The sequence below is a fragment of the Diabrotica undecimpunctata genome, chromosome 1, assembly GCF_040954645.1.
Source record: "Diabrotica undecimpunctata isolate CICGRU chromosome 1, icDiaUnde3, whole genome shotgun sequence".
Taxonomy (NCBI): domain Eukaryota; kingdom Metazoa; phylum Arthropoda; class Insecta; order Coleoptera; family Chrysomelidae; genus Diabrotica; species Diabrotica undecimpunctata.
In genome coordinates, this window is record NC_092803.1 from 65423739 (window position 1) to 65443246 (window position 19508).

The 19508-nt window shown below is 33.0% G+C and overlaps 1 protein-coding gene across 7 annotated transcripts in view; it reads right to left on the reverse strand.

Annotated features, from left to right (window-relative positions):
• LOC140450210 (E3 ubiquitin-protein ligase RNF19A-like) overlaps positions 1–19508 on the reverse strand; it is a 246140-nt gene that overhangs the window by 130321 nt on the left and 96311 nt on the right. The window lies entirely within an intron of this gene.

A 19508-nucleotide genomic window follows, 5' to 3' on the forward strand; every position in this document is an offset into this window, starting at 1 on the left:
AATTAAAGAGTAGCGGTGATAAGACGCAACCCTGTCTCACTCTTCGTCGGGTTTGTATGTCTTCGGATGTTGTGTGCTCTATTTCAATTGTTGCCGTTTGGTGCCAGTATAGTTCTGAGATAATTCGCAAGTCTTGTTCGTCAACTCCAGTTGTTCTCAGAATTTCGATCATCTTTTGATGGTTAACGCAGTCAAACACAGCTTTATAAAAACTTACTTTATTTAAGGCAAAAACGAAAAATTGCATAAGAAAGCTAAACTTTTCTCCTTTAAAACGCAAGGGTTGTTTCTGAGAGAACGGTACACAAAAAGTGCTAATAAACATTTTTGTTTAAAATTATCTCAGCTACTATTTATTTGAAACATTTTTTAGCGACGCGCGGCGTACAGATTCTTGGTAAATCGATTTTTTCCGTTTTCCCTCCCTACGAGGGGGCGTTTTAGGGGGAAGCCGGGGATAGGAGTGGTAAACTTTTTTGCAACTTGTTTGAGGTCCCAAAATTGACAGTCTCAGCACAATTCAGCTTGTTCATGATTTTTAGAAGTCAAATCTCTGAAGACTATCCTATAGTGTCAGGCTGTTGTATTTGTTTTCTACGTCTCTTTGCTATATTCCTTCTGTATGCCCTTAGCTCACTGTCGCAAGCTATCTGAACTATTCGCAATTGTTTTTGTATATCTAACAGAACGTTGAGAATTTCTTTGTTCGTTTTTTACATGTAACATAAGTCACTTAGTCTTTTTTTAAAAAACTTTTCTCTCGATAATAGAATGCTCTTAAAGGTTATTAACAAAATATTCCAGGCTCACAAAAAGAGTTAAAACAAATTTGGTGCGAATAAGCGATTTCGTTGTTTAGAATAAAGATCACAAAAAACATGACCTGTGACATCACCAATACCTACTCTAGCATATGTCGATAAAAATAAAACAACATGCAACGTAAAACATTACAAATATAGGGTAGTCCTTTTCAATATTTATGACAAACGTTTTCACCGCTTTTAATTTATCGATGGATCCTAAAAATATTAGAGACCTACTTTAAATGCAGCATTCCATCGGTTACTTAAAAATAAATCTATATCCGCCTTTTGGAACGTACCATAGGACCAAAACACTTGATAACAATAAAGGAATTTGTTATTCGAAATTGAACAATGTCGTTTGAATGCCAAGGTGAACGAACAATACGTAGGTTCGCAAACAATAATTTCCTCGGCTATCGCAGTTCGCTGTTATTGTGTTTTCCAATGCGATGCCCTATTTTTAGAAACAAATTATGTACCTGTAATAGATATTCCAACGAGAGATGGACAGGGATGGAAATGTTCGTCAGTCTAGGGCAAATGTTAGTTTCTTCGGCTGTTTCAATCTATTAAACTGGAATCGAAACCATATGTTTCGGAAAAAAATTAGTCACTTTCGGTATTAGAATCGTTAATTTGGTATCTGTAGCTGTATCAGTTTATTTTGAATATTGTATTCCTGTTGCTGTTGCTTATTCATATATATATATATATATATATATATATATATATATATATATATATATATATATATATATATATATATATATATATATAATATACGTATTTAGAAATTAGTTTAACTTACATTGAGTGGTTAAACATTTCTAGAATTATGTAATTTTGTTTGGTCAATTTGGATCCAAAAACATGTATTTTATATTAACCCTTATAAATAATAAAGGTTGCCGAACTGAACGTTTACATTTCTACATAATTTCTACCTACGCAAAGTGCGTAGGGGACATATAATTTCATTAATAATACTTTTCTGAGCGATATAGTAACTTAATACTGCTTGAGCGCATGTTTAGAAGAACTTTTTTATGAACAATTTAGGTGAAAATTATTTAGGTGAAGTCGGACAAATTTTGTGATTAACAATTACTTATGCGAGAAAAAAAATTAAAATCACAATGGTAATTTTTATTTCAATCGACAGTTTTTAACATAAAGCGCCAAAAAAATTTCAAAGATATGCCAAACAAGATTTCCTACTACACGGCTGATTTTTACAGAATAAAATCATAAACATTTTTAAAATAATGTGGTATAATAACCTTGTCTGACAAATTGCAGGCTACATGTCCGCCGTCTGACGGTTAGATGGAGGATTTAAGTCTAACTTTGGTGCTTCCGACTGCGGATATGCCTCCAGCAAATTGTCCGACAAGGTTACCACACTAATTTAAATATTTTTTATGCTGTAAAAATCAGCCGTGTGCTACTAAATATTTTTTGCATGTTATTGCAAAGTTATACAAAAAAAATACTACCAAACGGCTGATTTTTACAGCTAAAATCATACATTTTTTTAAAATAATGTGCTAACCTTGACGAACCATCATAGTTAGGGTTAAATCGTAACTTGGCACTGTAAGCTGAATAGGCACTTGAAGCTGATGGGATTATCAGATGATGACCTGTGCAGATTCTGTCACCTCGAAGAAGAAACAGCAGAGCACATTTTATGTCAGTGTGACAGTCTGGCAAATGTGCGGTTCTTTGCATTAGGAGAAGAAAATCCACCGGCAAATAGCTACTTGGAAAGTACAGTCTCGAAGCTACTATACTTTATAAAAAGGGTCAGGCTAGAGAATGTTATATAGGACTAGAGGACCACAATAGATCTGAAAAGGTCGCAGTGGAATAGGCCGAAATACCACCTCTCTTAATCTAATCTAATCTAGGGTTAAATCCTACGTCTAACCGTCCGCCTGCCGATATGCCCCCAGGAAATTCTCCGACAAGGTTAACACACAAGGTTATTTTAAAAGGGAGGGAGGGGTTCGAACAACGCGATACATAACACTGTTTTAATTAAATAAAAAAACTATGGAATTAAAATCTCCCAGATTTGCAGTCATTTTCGTTTATGTTTTACGGGGAATCTCTCAATTGCACTGCACAATATTGTTATTTTGTTCTTTTTGTTTATGTTTTACGGGGAATCCTTCCACTGTATTGTACATCCTTTTTATTTTGTTTTCATTGTCAGTAATACACAGAAACACATTGCTATAGTCAGTGTTGTTAAAGTGAATTCATACTGTAATTTTATAAAAATTTTAACAAAAAATGCGAAAATTGACAACTACGAGGTTTCGACGGAATGTATAAAGCCTGAAGATAGCTTCCAGGATCCAGCAGAAATTAATCTGGCATGGTACAGCACGTTCGTGAATCGCAGTATATCTTGCAGGTAATTAAATGCGCGGATAAATCCAACCCAATCCGTCAAATTCCAAACAAGCTAGTTGTACATAAGGAGTTAGATAAACGATCTTGCAAGTTTTCACCATTTGTGTGAGCTTGTCAGTTGATCTGTAGCCTCCACTGGAAGGGTTTAAACAGATCCCTTATGATTTATTTTGTCCATTCGTACAATGCGACCTCAAGAACAGAATACTTGCAAATTGTTAAAAGGGCAAATGAGCTTCTCTTCATTGTGAGCTACAATGAAAAATCGTCTGAGGATGCCGACTGGCTCGACGAAGAGGAAGTTGATAATTCCGGCAGGCTTCGTCTGCTCGACGGATGTCGGTAATGAAAGAATCTGTCTGGCTGGCAAACCCATGTACAGAGGAGTAGTAACTACAATTGAATTGTTCTTTTACATACCTACCTCGTTCTTACATTATTATAAAAAGATTTAGGAAATCATTGAGTAGAATTACGACATGCCCTGAAGCAGATATTGGATCTCATCATAATCCTTTAGGCGTCGATGCAAGAGTCAGGCTAAAACGAGTAGAGAAAAAATATCAGTAAAAAAATGTTAGTATTTCAGATGTCAACAAAAGTAAAATCGAAGATAATGTAAACAATTGCATGAAAGAAATGAGAACAACCGAAAATGTTGAGAAAACATAGAAATTATTTCGTGAAAATATGACCAAGATAATAGAAGAATATAGTGTAACTAATAGATTCAATAAACAGTAATGGATAAAGGAAGAAACACTAGACCTTACACACTTGTGGCTTATTAAAAACTATATCCCCCTAAAATTAAGTTTAAATAATGGCCTAATTTGTTTTTTTCGTTAATAGCTTAGTGAGAAATGAATACGAAATAATGCCATTTCAAAATTCGTTTAGCTGGCAATTTTTCACAAATAAAAAAGGGCTATTCTTCTAGGGCCATTTGTGACCGAGATAGCCTTTTTTTTTTCAGAAATCCACCATTTGTTTATTTATTAATATTAAGAAATGAAACTGTGCGCATAATATAACATTCAATACTTGTACTTGAGAATGACTATTATAAAAATTGAAAATAGTTTATTTTATTATTATAATTAACGATTCGAAAAATGCGAGTTTCAAATAATGCCAATTATGAAAAGTAGTGTGGAGAATGAACTCGTCGCTTTCAAAAGTAAAATCGGAACTTCAAATTGAATTGAAAATTTTACAATATCTCCGGAAGTACTTGGCCAATTTTGATCTTTTTTTTTTAATCTGAGCTATCTCGAGAAAATAATAAATGCAGGACCAGTTTTGTAGTGGCCCCACTTGAGAAACAGTTGTAAAGTAGACGTTACAATATAAATTGTGCACTAAGTACGTGGCTAAAGAAGACGTTTATTTTGTATCCTGTATTATTTAATACACGCTAAATAATAAGTTTATTTTTTATAATTATAATAATTAGTGTTGTGTATTAATCTGCATATTACACAAGCGAAAAATAATTATTTTTCTAAAGAGCTGTTATTTATATGTAAGTATTATTTTTAAATATTAGATTTTATAAAAAAAATGGGTAAATTATGTAGCGAAAAAAGTTGTGTAGTGCTAATGCACTATAAGAATTTTTATAATCATTAAAATGCTCAATTAACTAAAACCACAATACTACGTGATTAAATTTAATAAAAGTACTTTTTTATATTTGTTTTTAAAAAAGCTTTTGAATACAAAAACAAAATTATACTACTCTATTGATATGAACTGCATCCTCACATTAACAATAATGTGTCGTAAAGTGCTTTTATTTTAATTTTTTGTAAAATTTTTTAATCACTGTTTATACTTTTTTATTATATTTTTCATTTAATTATTATAACTATTTTTAATTTTAAACGATATAAATCGATCTTATACAGTTATTTTTTATGCAGTTATTGACTACAGATGGTGCTGAATGTGGGAGCTGTAGTTAATTTGACGAAGGTAGAGAAGGAATTTGCCTGATTTGTGAGAAAAAACTCACTGCGACATCACGCATCGTTGGTGAACTAGCAACTTCGAAATTTATTGCTTCTAGTACACGAAAAAATTATTTTAAGTATAAAATCATGAATAAACTTAAACTTTTAAAATTCATCATAGTTGTGATGCTAATAATAATAATATACAACGGATTGAAAAAGCTAGTTATTCATCGAATGAAAATATAAGAACTACGAGATAGTTAAAAAAAGTTTTAAAAATATTTTTTTTATTTATAACAAATTACGAGCTAAACGAATATCGAAATGGCATTATTTCATATCCATTTGTCGAATAGTTATTAACGAAAATAAATTTCGCCTTTATAAACAAATTAGGTCATTATTTAATTATTTTATAAGGTGTTCTAAGGCTACGGAAACAACAGCGTTTCTCATTATTAAATAACTTTCTAATAAACAATTGGAATAACTTTTAAATAAACAAATATTTTTCAACAAAAATGTATTTAAAGAGTTCTCGTATTAAACGGAGCTTCTCCTCCTCAGGCAGGGAGTATGGTGTCTTTTTCCCCTACAATTCGGTACAGACAATCTTGAAGCCCTGCCCACAGATATTCCTTTCGAGTTCCTGAAGTAGGTTACTCCACCTTTCTCTCTTAGATCTTCTTATCTCATTCCTGTATTCATTCTGCATTCACTTTCATTCATTCATTCTCTCTTCCAAATCTCCTGCTTGCACTCTTCTTAACATCTTACACTCCCTTCTTACTCATATGCAATTTGTCTTCAGATGTTCAAGCCGCTCGTTCCACCAGTATAATGGTTTTCTTTCATTCCTCCCATTTGATCTTACACAAGCCAACTCGTGTGCAGCACTCAGATCCTCAATCAACTCACTCACATCCTCGCATCCCAGACAAGTTAAGCCAAAAGCATCTACAAAAACCTCCTCATTTAAACATTTCTTTAGATTGATATCCCCATCTTTCCGTGTCTGCCTTTTGCTCGCTATTTCAAAACTCACATACTTGTGTGAGCTGAGCGATTCTTCTTCCAAAACAGTCCAGCTTACGACCCTGTTTAGAAATGACGTTTAAACCAGTGTGGTGTCCAGAAAGGATTCACTATTACCTCTCACGAATGTAGGTGCCTTACCGTTATTTAGCACGGTAAGCCCCATGGCACGGATCCATTCTGATAGGTATTTCGCTCTCTCATATTGCACTCGTAGGTTCCGTGGAAGATTCTTCGTATTCCACCACCAACACCAGCTATGACGACCGGTACAGTCTCCGTCCTAAAAATGTGGAGCCCCTTACGCAGGGGCCATGTTAATCTCTCTGTTATACCTTTTTTATGTTTATTGCTCCTACAAAATTTTGCAGTTTTCCGCAATTTTTTAAATAAATTATCAACCAAATTTAATTTAGAAGGTCTCAAATGAATCGTTTTTTCATGACTTTTAGGAAAAAAATATTGAAAAAAATTAAAAACAATAATTTTCGGTGATTTTTGTTATAAAATCAATGTTTAAACAATCATACCAAAACTTCAATTTTTACAAGGATTCGTTCTGAAACGAATTTCTTTACATTTTATTTTTTGTTTATTGGACTATACGGAGATAGTAGAGACTATATATTGGAGATAAAGTCAAAAATGTATGTAAGGATGGGAGCCAAGTCAGAAAAAATTAAAAAATAGTAAGACTAGCAGTAAAAGTTTATTATTGCGAATTAGAAATCTCTTGTTTTATTTATTATTACAGCAAATGCTATTAAAGCAATAAAAAAGTTAGTTAATCGAGTTTTCGGTACTTTTCGCAACATAATTGCTATTTTGAAGTAAAAATTGTCACTTGGGTGTTACGTAACGATTAGGTAGGGTCAAAAATCTTCAAAAATTACGTTACGCAATACTTGAACGCTACTTGCACTATTGCTTGTATCATAAAATAATATCGACCTTCATTAATTGACCAGAACGTTACAAAATTAAATGTTACAATAGACAATCTTTTGTAATATTTAATAATTTAAATAATTTTATGTAAGTCAAACTGTATATGTTCATAAAAAATATGCACATGCAAGATACACGAAGTCGAACAGCTGGATAGATAATAATTCGAAGGATTAATCAAAATAATTTCAAAAGAAGATAGGTTGGTTATCGCTAGCACGTGGTGGTATGTAAATTGTCTTTTTAAATGCTAAATACCGAACGTTTTCTTGATTTTACAATCATATTTCAAATCAGGAGATTTTCATGATAACGAGTAGAACGATGAAGTGCATTATCATAACAGACTCATTAAATGCATTATTGGAATTGAAACAAATATATACCAACAACTCTATTTTACATACTATAAAAACGAACTAGAAACATTCCGATCATTAGGAAAGGAAGCGGCTTTTAATTGAGTACCTTCACATACAGGTATTTACGAAAATCAAAAAGCAGATCAACACAGGCAAACAAAAGTCCAATGAGCTCAAACCGTACTACAAAATTGAAAACATATCCGTACACAGATCTAAAAATCCTGGTTAAAATCCACTGTACTTTTACATGGCAAAATTATTGGGAAAAATTAGATACAAAATTAAATGTAATTTGCCCAAAAATAAATGCTGTTCTGGAGACTCCTTCGGAAACAGAAGAAACCAACTTATTATTAACCGTCTAAGTATTGGCCATACTGCCTTAACACACAAATACTTAATAACAAAAGAACCATTACCTATCTGCTCCAGCTGCTATAATCCACTGACCGTTAAACATATCCTGCTTAATTGTCCTCAATTCATGGAAAAAAAAGATCCCACGTATTCACAGATAATGATCTCAAAACAGCTCTCACCAAAAAAATTTCAACAGTGTTAACCTATTTAAAACGCGTCATATTATTCAATTGTATTTAATGTAATATTTCTTGTATTTGTTATATCCACTAAAAAACCCTGCGCAGTTGATGTGGTTTTGTGTTTAAATAAAAAAAAATTAATTCAGAAAATGACGAAAAATTATTAATATATAAGTTCCCTAATTTCCTGTAGAGTGTATTGTAACTGATAATGCTGAATACAATAATGTATCAAATCAATTAATAGGGCCCAGTATTTCTACAAAATCAGATTTAATATATCGCTTGAATTTGCTTTAAAATTTTAATCATCAATTGTATGAAATTATCAAATGACACAAAGATCATATTCGATATAAATTTGGCAAATTAGATTAGTTCCTGTAAAAACTATTTGCGTTGGTTGAACATGAATTGCAAGTACTGTAGATAACTGGGAGAAACTGTGTGAATATGTTGTAAAAGTAGAAGAAAAAGTATTTGGAAAAATAGATGAGGATTGTTTTAAATAATTCTAGCGACGATGAATAGTTCTTCAACATTTACGATATAAGTCATGTGTTACGCCACTGTCTCCCAACCTAAGAATCGAACGCAGACACCAAGTCGCCAGAAACTGGCCGAAATATCGAGAAAAAGAATCGGTGTTCAGAGAGTTTAGATGAAGTTACGTGGAAAAAGCGGTAGAAAATTTCAGTGACGTGTCGATGCAGAGCCGAACCGTATAAATACCAACGTGTTAGATTTTTAAGTTTAGTCTAAAATAAACTGTTGTATCGCGTAAGCTGTAAAATAAATTAATATTGTGTTTCTTTTTGTCAGTTAGAATAAGTGTAAAAGACTAATAAATTATATAGTGTAAATAAATAAATAAATAAATTAAGTGTTAGCACATTTAAATAATAAATAAAAAGATTGTAAATAAAGATAGTAAAATCATTACAAATGTAATATTCTCCGGCACCCGAAGTGGTACCAGAGTAGATAAGAAAATAAGTAATATTTACCTGTTTGAGCGTCATTGCTAGGCTAGGATAAGGCTAACATTTATCGTACTTATTATATTATTTCGGTTACAGAATAATTTTTAGAAATCTCCATTTGATTTGAATTTGACTGACGCGCCAATGAAAAAAACATAAACCTTTGAACTTGTGACTAAAATTTACATTAAAATATTATGATTTATGCATTGACAACACATGCAAAATAAGCCAGAACAGACAATCTGTAAAACGAACGATCAACAGATCTAATAATGTATTATACACTCATGGACAAAAATATCGAATATTTTGGAATTTTCAAATTTTTGTTTTTTCAAAATAAATTCTGGTCAAGCAAGTCGTTTATTGTAAAATAGAGTTTATTTTAACAATGTTTAATGAACAACTTTAAGTTTTTATGCGGAGAAAATTGTGAAAAAAATAAATGTTTAATACATATTAGGTAAATAAGTGTATTTTACTCTAAACTTAAATGATAATTTAAATTGCTTCAACAACTGGTTTAAACTGAAAGAAGTGCATGATTAGTAACGAGTATTCCCCCCTCTAGCTCTTATTAATGCTTGCATCTTTCTCAGCATGCTTGCAAGTAAATTTTGGACAGATTCTCGGGAAATTGCATTCCATTCATCCTGTGCAGCAAGCCGAAGCTGCTCTATCGTATTTGGAACGGGATTTCTTTGTCGTTTGCTGCATTTTAGGTGATCCCACATGTGCTCTATTGGATTTAGATCCGGGCTAGAGGTTGGCCAATCCAAACTTCGAATTTGGACCTCATCAAGATAATTACTTACTATGGCAGCGGCATGTGGTCAAGCATTATCGTGCAATAACGTAAATCTTTCATATCCAATGTAACCAACATATGACAAAACATGATCTTGCAGGATGTTTTAAACGTAAGAAGTACCAGTCATCCGTCCAATCACTTCTACAAGTGCGGTACGTACCTCCCAACTAATACCTTCCCAAAGAATTATGCCATCAACTCCAAAACTAACGGTCTGGGCGAGACTGCAGCTGGCGAATCATTCTCCAACTCTTCTGTAGACATAGTTTTGACCATCTGGCTTTCATAATGGGATTCTGGTCTCATCAGTGAAAACAACGTTTTTCCAGTTGTCGATATCCCACTAAATATGTGTTCTTGCAAATTCCAAACGACGAATTTTATGATTTTGGAGAAGACGTGGAACTTTGGCGGGGCGTCTGGGCTTTAGGTTTGCTTTATTTGATCTTCGTCTAACTGTTTGTGAACTCACATTAACTTGTCTAACATTTAATAGCTCATTTCTGAGGTGCATCGATGTCAATGAACGATTTCGTTTAGAATTAAGAACCAAAAAACGTAAGACCAGGCCTTCGTACAAAATTTCCTGTTTCGCGGTACCTTTTTAGAGTATTTGAAACTATAGATTCAGTTCTGGTGAGACGTCGTGCATATCCTTCCTCGTACAAAATTACAATATGTGGTACTTGGACTTCATCGCAGTGCCGAATTGGTGGGATACTTGTTTTAAACTTAGTTAAATCAAAACAATATGTAATAAAACTTAATAAATTAAACTAAAAATAACCGAATTAGTATGATTTTTCCTCTGCGTGAAGAAAGATTTTTACGATAAAATGTACGAATGACACTAACCACTGAATAAACGTCAAAATAAACATCAAAATATTTCAAACCAGTTGAGTACATCAGTCTACTATATGAGTATTATCAGTAATCAAAAATTATTTTAAAATAATAGTGACTACAAAAAAATTGGAAAATTTCAAAATATTCGATATTTTTGTCCATGAGTGTATTTAATTGGCGGCAAAGGTATATCGAATTTGTGTTTTATTGAGCCAAAATTAGAACCTCGTGTTACTTGATTAAAATTTAAAGCAGTATATATGTGTGCAAGGATATAACCTGCAAACTGAGTTATTGAAAATATTAAAACCGTTAAATTGATATTTTGTCATTTAGAATCGTTAAAAATGATCAAATAAAACACAACAAGAATCATTGTGAGAAGTCTTACATACTCTTTATTTCCAAGTATTTTATTACCTACAATATACTCTTAGACTGTTAAAAAACTCTTCGTCCTCTAGCGACTAACATTATAGGGACAACTAGTAAATGCTCTTCACTTTATCACGGATGGACGTATATCTTTTTCTGATTCTATCTATATATCTATGACAAAAACCTCTAACTTAGGATATTGGCCTGCCCCACTTTCCTTCATCGTTCTGTATCTTAGACTACTTAAATCCATATCGGTCCTGCCAATTATTCCATGTGGCAGAAGATCGGGAAGCCTTCGCAATGGTGATCGCCAACGTCGGATAATTCTGATATGGCACGTGAAGAGGAAGATCGGTCTAGCAAAATACACTAAGTCGAACAATTCACAGCAGAAGTAAAACCAATGAAATCAGATATTACAGTTCTTGAATCACATAATTATTAGAGTACATATTACATGGAAAGAGCACGACCTCGAGATCATTCGAATATATGCGCTATCAGAAAGTACATCAAATCTAAATAATGAAAATCAAAATGTGCTGTTAAGAGATTTTAATGCTTGGACAGCATTGGAGCCCTTGGAGTATTACGTAACACAATTTGGGGGAGGGGTCTTTTAAGCTGTTACGGTGTGTTACAGGGGTTGGAGAGTGTTCAAACAACGTAACATTGTTTTTTTACTTAAAATAAAAAAACTATAAAATTAAAATTTCCCAAGTTGACAATCTTTTTCGTTTATGTTTTACGGGGAATCTCTCGATTGTATTCTACAATATTGTTATTTTGTTCCTTTTGTTTATGTTTTACAGGAAATCCTTCCACTGTATTGTACATACTTTTTATTTTGTTTTAGCTGTCAGTAATACACAGAAACACATTGCTATAATCAGTGTTGTAAAAGTGAATTCATATTGTAATGTCATCAAAAGTCATCAACAAAAGAGATTTCTGCCCACAAAAAGATTTATTATCTAGACGAAACGTGGGAGAATGCTAGTCACATAGTATCTAAGATCTGGCAAGATACTACTGTAACAAGTAATCGTAAAGCATTTGTGGACAATTTATAAAACAGGGTTACGAGAACCAACGGGTAAGTTGCAACGACTGATTAATTATACTCATATAGGTAGTCAGACTGGCTTTTTAGACGATATTGTTCTGAAGGTATTTGTTTGTGGCACGTTAAAGTAATTACTATTTAAATGGGAATAAGCCACAATTAAAAGTTAAAGTACGTTTATTGACGTTTCAATTTCCACTTCGGAAATCGTTCTCAAAATACAAACATTCGTAAATTAAACAAATTTTTTTTTATTTTTTTTTTTTTAATTTACGAATCTTTGTATTTTGAGAACTATTTCCGAAGTTGAAATTGAAACGTCAATAAACGTACTTTAACCTTTAATTGTGGCTTATTCCCATTTAAATAGTAATATTTAGACGATATTGTACTAATTTTTTTTTTCAAAGAAACAGGGGAAAATGGTTTGAATCGCTTCTTTCATGAGTTGAGTCAAATTCGATAATAGTGGTGGATAACGCTTCCTATCACAGCCGATTAGTAGAACATCTGCCAACTATGGCCACCAGAAAAGCAGGCATGCCGAGATGGTTAGGACAAAAAGGAATTCCATTTTCCGACATGGTTAAGGCTAAGCTTATAAGTGTCATTAGACAGCACCGTGACAGATATTGCCAGCATGTTGTAGATACGCAATGGCTCGTGCTAAAGGCATCACCATTTTGAGACTTCTTCCTTACCATTGCGAGTTAAACCCGATAAAATTAATGTGGGCTCAAGTAAAGGATTACTTAGCTCGTGAAAACGTGACATATAATAAAAATTTCTGATGTCCACCGTTTTTTAGAACTCGCAATGGAACGGATACTGAAAGAAGAATGGGCTAATGCCGTAGCCCATGTGATCAAGGATGAAGAGAAAATGTGGAGATTGGACGGGATGTTACGACATTGTTTTCGACAAAATAATAATAGACGTAAGTGTGACTTGGGATTCCTTTTCGGACGAGTCGCTGAATTCCGAAACTTCGTAAGCTTAACTTATTATTTAGGTAATTATTTCTTTGCTTTGTAGTTCTCCTTCTATATTACTGGAATATAATATTTTTGCAAAGTTTTGTGTTTTTTGAAGAATTAGGCCCTGTATAATAACAATAAAATTTTACTTTATTTTGTTAGACAACTATAAGATACCTGTCAAATCACATACGATAATTTAATAATTATATCTGTCTAAGATTTAATTTTTACGTAATTACTTATGTGTTTACATAAATAATAAATACTTACGCCTCTGCAAAGTTGACAATTCAATTGGAAATTGTTATAGTAACTGATACATGTAAACAATTACATGAAAAACGAAGAAGGCAATATAAGGACAAGGCAGACGAATGCAGAAGAAAACAAAGAGAAATAAAACAAAAACTACAAGCGGCTAAAGAAAAGTGGATAGCGGATAGATGTTAGGAAATGGAAGAATTAGAAAAGAAGCATGACAATTTGCACAAGAAAGTTTGTGAAGTTGCTGGCCTGTATATTAAAAAATTGGTTTTCGCAAAGGCCTAGGAACGCGTGAAGCTCTTTTTTCACTTAATGTACTGATACAAAGATGCCTGGACGTCAATCAAGATATATACGTATGTTTTATTGACTATAATAAAGCATTCGATAAAGTACGACATAAACAATTAATGAATGTCCTGAAATCAAAGAAGATTGACTACAACGACCTCAGGATCATATCAAATTTATACTATAAACAGCGAGCAAAAGTACGTGTTAACGAACAGCTGTCAGAAGAAATTGAAATAAGATGTGGAGTGAGACAGGGATGCGTATTGTCGCCAAATCTTTTTAATGCCTACTCCGAAGAGATCCTGAAAAACGCTCTTGAGGGTGAAACAGCTGGAATAAAGGTAAATGGAGTTCCCATTAACAACATTAGATATGCGGACGACACTGTGATCTTAGCCGAAAATATTGAAGATCTTCAGAGACTGGTGAACAGAATAGCGGATTATGGAAAAGAGTATGGTCTAACAATGAATGTCAAGAAGACGAAATTTATGGGAATATCGAAAACTCAAAGAAATAACGAGAATCTTCTAATAAATGGAACCAACGTCGAACAAGTGGACAAATATGCATATCTGGGAACAATGATTAACTCCACAAATGATTACATTCAGGCGATCGAAATCAGAATAGAAAAGGCTAGAGCAAATTTAACATAATGAGAAGAGTGCTATGTACAAGGGATTTAAAATTAGAACTAAGAGTTAGGTTGGCGAGGTGCTATGTTTTTTCGCCTCTATTTTATGGAATGGAATCTTGGACCTTGAATGCGACATCAATGAAAAAACTGGAATCATTCGAGCTGTGGGTGTATAGAAGAATTCTGAAAATATCGTGGACAGAACACGTGATAAACAAAGAGGTTCTGAGAAGGATGAATAAAGAAATAGAAATTTTAAATATAATTAAAACAAGAAAATTGGAATATCTCGGACATATTACACGTGGAGAGAAATACACCTTGCTCCAACTGATTATGCAGGGAAAGATCCAAGGAAAGATAAGCATAGCGAGGCGTAGAATGTCATGGTTGCGCAACCTAAGAGAGTGGTACGGATGTACATCAAATGAACTTTTCAGAGCAGCCGTCTCAAAAGTCCGAATAGCTATGATGATTGCCGACCTCCGCCGCGGAGATGGCACTTGAAGAAGAATATTAAAAAAAACACTAATACTCTAGTAGATAATGCAGGAAAAGTTATCATTGATGAACGAGAAATATTTAAAACATGGAGTAACTATATTATTGAATTGTTCTAAGATGACCGGCCAAACATATATTGCAATTAAAATCAAGAAGGGCCTGAAATTTTAAAATCTGAATTTCTGCCTGCAATAAAATATTCTTCTTCTTTTTATGTAGACATGACTCTGTCTGTTTTCCAATTTGCCTCCAGTAAGTTGTTGCATCGTTTTCGTGGTCTTCCTACTGATCGTCTTCCTATCAATTTTTCGTCATAAATGTTTCTAAGTGTTTTCATCTCTGCTGTTTCTAACATCCTTTTTGTCCTCTCTTTGTCAGATCGTGTTTCTGCCGCGTATGTCATTATTGGTCGGATGACTATTTTGTAAATTATGCCTTACATTTCTTTCCCGATATTTTTATTTCTCCATATTGTTTCATTCAGGCAGCCTGCGGCTCTGTTTGCTCCATTCACTTAATCTTCCACTTCAGTTTCGAGCTTTCCGTAGCTAGATAATGTGATGCCTACATATTTAAACTTCATCTCTTGTTCTATTATCTGACCCTACAACTCCAATCTTAGTAAATTTGCTGTTGTAACCATGCATTTTGTCTTTTTTGGGGAAATTAACATGTTAAATTTTCTGGTGGTTATATTAAATTGGTGCAGCATACGTTGTAAATCCTATTGATTTTAAGAGAGTAGCATTACGTCGTCTGCATAGCAGAGTATTTTAAGTTGTTTTTCTCTCATTATGGTATAATATAATAATATGCAAAATTAATCAGAGAAGTAAAAAACATGGTGTATACTAGCGTATGTTTTCACCTCATTGTATAAAGGATATGATTTATCACCAGAGTGGACAAAAACACATAAGAAAATATTGTCCTACAGAAGGTCATAACTCGTAACTCTCAAGACTCTATGGAAAAATAAAAAATAAAATTGAAAAAGAGAGGACATATGTAGAAAGACAAATTGGCTTTCGTGCAGGTAGATCATGCATAGACAGCATATTAGTTTTATTACAAATTCCAGTTATTTCTTTTTCTATACGATAGTTTGATATTCAGTATTTGCCTTTATATATAATATTATTTTCGCTATATTTTGTATGTTGTCCTTGGTAAATGTCCATGTTTTGGGACTTGTATGTAAGAAACGATAATTTACCGTTCAAGATTTGCTTTTATATACTTACTAAGGGTATTTCTTAATTTTTAGTGTATAAGAAAGTGTACCAAATGATGCCTAATTTTCTTCTTTTTATTTTCTCGCATTGATTTTCTTTACTGAGTTTTGTGATTTTCCTTAAGTATTCGTATTCAGTTACTTGTTCTATATTTGTTTATTCTACTATGAGTTTTCAAAATTCGAATTATGCCGAATTGCTTAAACTAGCTCTAAGAATCAGTGGATCCGAATCCACTGACAGGTTAGGGTCATTTGATTGAAGAAGCCGTACCATTTGTTTTGTTTTCCACCATCCCCCTGACTCGTTGTAGTATGGCAAAGGGCGACAGTTGTTTCTCGTATGGATCATGCCTCTTCAAGATCGACAACACGAAATGTCCAGCTCATACCATAGGGCGTGTTAGAATCGATGGACTTCAAGATGTAATTATTAGGTATTATTAGATAAAAACAATTATTAGGTGGCAGATTCTGACTCATTTTACCACAAAGCAACTAAATTTAATAAATTGAACTGTTTTATAAAAAAATAATTGTTCAGGAAATAAGCTCTTTACGCTGTAGTGTATTATTTTTAAAGAAAGTAGTTTGGAAAAGATCTTTATTTTTGACGATAAATATTTATTTTAAAGTATTTGTCTAAACCTTATATGCCAGCCCTCTCTACTTCTTAAGGCCGGTTTTCACGTTACATCTTATTGTACGTTTTGTTGGATAGGACAAATCCTATACATTAAAACGTGGCATGTAAACATCAAAACGTACGTCTTGTCGAATCGAAATAAAATCCAACGTCAGATCGCAGAAATGATGGGAGAAGCATAGTTTTGTGAGAACTGATAGGATAAAACGTTACGTGAAAATACATGTTCAGACAAGTCGTCCGATCTTGACTCAGTTGACGACTAGCTCCACTGCAGTTCGCTTCATTTGTCCCAAAAAAAAGCCTAATAATGTCAGATTGGCGGCAATGTACCCACGATTTTCTCGGGGAATTTATTGAATTGTATAAAAGTTTTCCTTGTTTAGGCAAGTGAAAAATAAAGACTATAGTGACCGTAATAAAAAAAAAACGTCGCGTATAAGTTTTTTTTAGTCTTTACACTGTAAAAATGCTTACGTTTTATTTTATTCTTTTTGGTGTTTAAATCAAAGAAAAACATTTTTTTAAACCTCTACCTATATATAATTAATTAACAAATAGTAGTTTAGCTTTAGTTAGTAGTAGTTCTGTTTTAAAACTAAGTAGATTGCATTACAGGTTTCAGGAGTTATTTATCTTAAAGCTGGTTTGGATATTATGGTTGTGAACTCCAAGTCCTTGAGGCTGCGTCCTGTTGTAAGATATCTGAGAGTTGCTGTGAGTCTTTCATGGGGTGCAATGGCTTTTCTCATGCAGTTGTCTTGTTTCAATATGTATGTTGTTACCAACAGCAATTGACAATAGGTTGAGGGGTCCATTCGCAAATAATTGCGCCAGTCATCTGGTTCGCCTCTCTGTTTTTTTTAGTAACGAGACGTGGGAATACTGGCTTCTTTTCAGAAGCCACTCTCTTGACCATCTTGCCTTTTCCCTCATTTTCCCCTTTTTCCTCAGTCGCAGTATCGTTATAGTTGAAAAAATAAAAGAAAGTAGCCGTGTCTCCTCCATAATAAAAAAATCACTAAACAAACTTCACACAACTCAAGACTATGAATTAGAAATGAGGTAGAAAACGGAACGAAAAACGTAATGTGTATACACTGGACAAAACGTACAGTTTGTCGTACGTTTTATATGACTCACAAAACGTACAAGAAAACGTAGCGTGAAAACCGGCCTTTACGTTTACACCCAAACATTTTCAGAATAAAGAATTAATAACAACCTTACAAGAAACCAGCCATATAATTCGAGTTCCATTCTGGAGACTCTTCAAAACAAGTTTTATTTAAAAACAACTTAACACTATAAACAAAAAGTACAGAAAAATTAATTAGATTTTCATTTAAACATGTTTTATCAATTTGTTACAAACAAACTATTTTGAATTATTGTCCGGGTGTTTTCCAGTCGTCGCTGACCTTATAACAAACAATATTGTATTATAAATGAAGTCCAAAAACAATTTGTTAACAAAACATTGTAAGCGGGTAATTAAAATTACCATACGTTTAGGTTAAATGATGTTGGATAATGCGTTCCAAAAATATCAACCTTATTACCAGTATTTAACTATAGCCAAAGCCATATTTAAACATGTGTAAACTTGATGAAGTATCTTTGTTCAAGTATAGCCGTGTAGTTTTGTAGTTACGAACTTAAAACGTGCTTTGAGTTGAGTGATCTGCTTTTGTTTTAAGCATTTTATATGAAGACATGAAGACATAGAAATGTGGAATTTTACTAATGATTTGTGCATTTGTACTATGTTTATGATGCCATACAACTCTAATAAAGAACTTCAAGAGAGTTCGCTCTCATGAAGACTAGAGGCAGAAATGTGCATATTAACGAATGGTGGTACACTGTAACGAAATCAAACTTAAACCGTCTATTTTATTTTTAAAGAACTTAAAGTTTATTGAGTGGGAAAAAAACTTGAGTATCTTGGTCATATTTTGAAGAATGATAAATAGAAACCGTTAGAATTGATAATACAAAGAAATATTAAAGGAAATGGAACTCCTGGACTATGGACCTATGACTGGAGTCATAAAAAAATCGGCAAACACTTAATCACATATCTTTGATCTCAGATGAGAACAGATACATAAAAATAAATCGTTTCTATGGTGAACAACTCAATGACTCTGTGAATTAGTAAAGGAAAAATGCCAAGAAAAGAAAAACAATTACTTGAAATACATGTTAAACAAAAAACCAATAAGCGTACGACAATTAAAAGAGAATAGGGACACTTCCATTCCTAAGGGGAACTAAAAAAAGTACAAAAAGTTGTTGAAGTTAAAAAAAGTTGAAGGCTGAAGAATATAAAAACAGCAGGTAAAGATGTGACATCAAATGGACTGTTGAAATGCTGTAGGGCAGCATTGACGGCACAACTTGGAGTACTAACTTAAAAAATGATTAAAACATAAAACATAATAATATACCGGAAGAAAGGAAGATAAGCGTACTAATTCTACTATGTATTATAAAAATGCGATAAAAAACGACCAGTAAACTACGGAAGTATCAAACTAAAATCGGATGGAAACGGTTAACCAGAGGATAAACTTGTAGAATATGACTAAAGGTAAAGGTTTTGTGCATAGGTTTTGCGCAATAGGGCTCTTCAGAGACGGCTCTTAACTGTCTTTTCCTTTTTAAGACAGAAGAATGTAAACTGGAAATTCAGAAAAGGAATACAAATAGGTCCAACAAAAAAGAATGAATCTTAAGAATAATTAAGGAGATAATAGAATTATGCGGCAA